This window comes from Hypanus sabinus, chromosome 1 (genome assembly GCF_030144855.1).
Source record: "Hypanus sabinus isolate sHypSab1 chromosome 1, sHypSab1.hap1, whole genome shotgun sequence".
NCBI lineage: Eukaryota > Metazoa > Chordata > Chondrichthyes > Myliobatiformes > Dasyatidae > Hypanus > Hypanus sabinus.
In genome coordinates this window covers 43,084,172-43,088,494 of record NC_082706.1, presented here as the reverse complement: position 1 = coordinate 43,088,494, position 4,323 = coordinate 43,084,172, and positions in this window count along the sequence as shown.

Genomic DNA, 4,323 nt, shown 5'->3' with positions numbered 1-4,323 from the left:
GAGAGGGAGAAAGTGGGAGAGAGAGGGAGAGAGGGAGAGAGAGGGGGGAGGAAGAGAGAGGGAGAGACAGAGAGGGAGAGAAGGAGAGGAGAGAGAGAGGGGGAGAGGGAGAGAGAGGAGAGAGAGAGAAAGAGAGAAAGGAGAGAGAGAGGGAGAGAGAGACAGAGGGAGAGGAGAGAGAGAGGGGGGAGAGAGGGGGAGAGGGAGAGAGAGGGAGAGAGAGGGGGAGAGAGAGGGAGAGGAGAGAGAGAGGGAGGAGGGAGAGAGAGAGGGGGAGAGAGGGAGAGAGAGGGGAGAGAGAGGGAGAGGGAGAGAGGAGCGGGAGAGAGAGGGAGAGAGAGAGAGGGAGAGGAGAGAGGGGGGAGAGAGGGAGAGGGAGAGGGAGGAGAGAGGGAGAGAGGAGCGGGAGAGAGAGAGGGAGAGAGAGAGAGGGAGAGGGAGAGAGGGGGGAGAGAGGGAGAGGGAGAGGGAGAGAGAGGGAGAGAGTGGGAGAGAGAGGGAGAGAGGGAGAGAGAGAAAGAGAGAAAGGAGAGAGAGAGAGAGGGAGAGAGAGACAGAGGGAGAGGACGAGAGAGAGTGGGTGAGAGAGGGAGAGAGGGAGAGGAGAGAGAGAGAGAGAGAGAGGAGAGAGAGGGAGGAGAGAGAGGGAGAGAGAGGGGGAGAGGAGAGGGAGAGAGAGAGAGAGAGAGAGGGAGAAGGAGAGAGAGAGAGGGAGAGGGGGGGAGAGAGGGAGAGGGAGGAGTGAGAGGGGGAGAGAGGGAGAGAGGGAGACAGAGGGAGAGTGAGAGAGGAGCGGGAGAGAGGGAGAGGGAGAGAGAGGGAGAGGGAGAGAGAGAAGGGGGAGAGAGGGAGAGATGGAGAGAGGGGGAGAGAGGGAGAGAGAGAGGGAGGGAGAGAGAGAGGGAGAGAGAGAGGGAGAGAGCGGCTGCAGCAGGCAAACCTTCCGTTGTCTTCTTGTTCTGTTGTACTGATGTGGTCAATTCGGTTATGACCCCTCTGTTCTCGGCTAGACTGTTCTTCCATGGTGGACTCGTCATTCTGGTGTGAGTGGACACACACACAAGCTCCCACCGGTCCTGCCGCCACACTGTGAGCTTTGTGACCTATCTCCTGATTCGGTCCTCCAAGCCCCACCTTCCTGTGGGTGCACAACATTCTTGCAGTGTCTCGTGGCGTGTCTGCCACTGTCTTAGCAGACCCGTCTTTTATCTCCCCCTGACGGGGTATCAGCCATCCATCAACTGACCATGTCCACGTCCATCAAACTGGCCACTCCCTCCTGTCTCAGGCAGGCACCTGGCATCACTCTGCTGTGTCAGCAGGGATCCACACAGACAGGCCAAATGTCCTCGGCGGTAAAGTCAACAATTAGCGAAGAAGCCATAATACTAAATCATCCATTTTAATCCTTGTCTCTCTCTCTCCCATCTGTGTTTGCAATGACTCTCCCTCCCCCTCTGTTCTTCATTTCTCTCTCGTTAGCAGCACCAGTTCACGGGGGGGGGGGGGGGGGGTCAGTGTCCAAAAGCCAGCCTCATTCTACTGACATTTTAAAGTGATTGTCCACAGAAATTATGAACTCTAGAGGTACATAACACTCCCCTGAGTTGGAATGCCTAGTACTAGAGGGTATGCATTTAAGGTGCGAGGGGGAAGTTTAAAGGAGATGTGTGAGGCAAGTGTTTTACTCAGAGAATGGTGGGTGCCTGGACATGCCAGAAGTGACAGATAGGACTGAGGTATGTAAGAGGCTGTTAGACAGACAATGAACAGAGGGATATGGACATTGTGCAGGCAGGTGGCGTAAGGTGTGATAATCTTAATTAGTTTGTGGGCTTGAAGGGCCTGTTCTGTATCCTATATGAAATTCAGCCTGCCCTATCTTAACTACTACCCCGAGTGTGCAGATGCCATCTCCTTCTCTCAGCTTTTTCTGTCTCTCTTCTCAAGATGGAGCTTGCCGTTCCAGGACCCCCCCTTCCAGAGCTGACAGCCCCCACCCTAGAGTACTCAACGGGGTCACCACCCTCTGCCAGGCCTGCTTCCAAGCTCACCTCCAGTCAGATGGTTCAGTTCGCTGCTTCTCTCCTCTCTCCTTCCTCCATCTCTCCCTTCCTCTCTCTCTCTCCTCCCCTCTCCCTTCCCCCCCTCTTTCTTCATCATCTCTCTCATTCCCCCTCTCTTCCTTCAAAGGCCAACTTTGATGGTATCAGAAAGGATCTGGCAAGTGTAGATTAGGACAGGCTGTTCTCTGGCAAAAGTGCACTTGAGAAGTGGGAGGCCTTCAGGAAGTGAAATTTTGAGAGTGCAAATCTTGTCAGGATAAAAGGTAATGGTTATAAGATTGGGTAACGTTAGTTTTCAAGAGATTCAATACCCTGGTTAAGGGAAAAAAAGAGGTGCATAGCAGGTAGAGGCAAATAGGAAGAAGTGAGGTGCTTATGGAGTATAAGGAATGCAAGAGAACACTTTAGAAAGAAATCAGGAGAGCTAAAAGAAGGCATGAAGTTGCCCTAGCAGACAAGGTGGAGGAGATTCTAAAGAGATGTTGAGAGCAAAACGATGGAAGGGACAAAAACTGGTCCTCTGGAAGACCAGAATGGTAATGCATGTGTGGAGTGAAAACAGATGGGTTTAGATTTTAAGTCCGCTGTGTAAGAAAGGCTCTAAGAATAAACCAGGGATGTACAGGGCATTGATGCTGCCTCACCTGCTGAATTCCTCCAGCATTCTTCTGTGTGTTATTTAGATAGACATGGATTGATTAAGCATAGTCAGCATAGTTTTGTGCATGATAGGTCATGTCTAACCAATCTTACAGAGTTTTTTTGATGAAGTTACTAGGAAAGTGGATGAAGGCAAGGCAGTGGATGTTGTCTCATGGACTTCAGCAAGGCTTTTGACAAGGGGACTGCATGGGAGACCGGTTCAGGCATTCAGGATGAGGTAGTAAATTGGAGTAGACATTAGGTTTGTGGGAGAAGCCAGAGAGTGGTGGTAGAAGTTTGCCACTCTGACTGGAAGCCCATGTCCAGAGACGTGCCTCAGGGATCGGTGCTGGGTCCTTTGTTATTTGTCATTTATCAACAATCTGGATGACAATGTGGTTAACCTGATCAGCAAATTTGCAGGTGACACCAGATTGGGGACGCAGTGGACAGCAAACAGGGTGATCTTGGCTTGCAGCAGGATCTGGATTGCCTGGAGAAGTGGGCTGAATCTGGCAGACGGAATTTAATGGAGACAAGTGTCAGGTTTTGCACTTTGGTAGGACCAGCCAGGGTGGGCCTTACACTGTGAACGGTAGGGCACCGAGTGTGGTAGAACAAAGGGATCCATGATTTGGTGAAAGTGGCATCACAGGTAGAGTACAAGTAATGGGATAGGTGGGACAATGACTGTAGGTCAAGGGTTAAAGGTGAAAGTTGAGAAGTTTAGGGGGAAGGGAAAATCTCTTCATTTAGAGGTGCATGCACAAGTGGTGCATGCAAGCTCAATTTCAATGTTTAAGAGAAGTTCGAATAGGTACATGGATGATACATGGGGTATGGAGGGTTATGGTTCTGGTGCAGGCCGATGGGAGTAGGCAATTTAAATGGTTCAGAACAGACTAGATGGGCCAAAGGGCCTGTTTATCTGCTGTACTTCTCTATGACTCTTGACTCTGTGATACAAAGAGGGGCAGTTAGTGTTGAGGAAGCAGGGTGTCTGCAGAAGGAGTAGGACAGATTGGTGAATGGGCAAAGAAGTGCTATAAGGAATATATTGAAGGGATGTGCATGGTCATGCACTTTGACAGGAGGGAGAAAGATGTAGTCTATTTTCTAAATGGTGAGAAAATTCAGAAGTCAGAGGTGCAAAGGGACTTGGTGTTCCTTGTCCACTTGCAGGTTGAGTCGGTGGTAAGGAAGGCAATTGCAATGTTAGCATTTATTTTGAAAGGACCAGAATACAAAAGCAAGGACATAATGCATTGACCAGACTGCACTTGTATTATGAGCTGTTTTCGGCCCCTTATCTAAGGAAAAGACAAGCCAGTATTGGAGAGGGTCCACAGGAGGTTCAAGAGAATGAAAGGGTTATTGTATGAGGAGCATTTGATGGCTCTGGGCCTGCACTGGCTGGAGTTTAAAAGAATGAGAGGGAATCTCATTGAAACTTATGAATATTCAAAAGCCAAGATAAAGCATTTGTAGAGAGGATGTTTCCTGTAGTGGGGGAGTCTAGGACCCGAGGGCACCTCCTCAGAATACAGGAATGTCCATTTAGGCAGGGGTAAGGAAAGATTTCTTTAGGCAGAGGGTGGTGAATCTGTGGCATTCG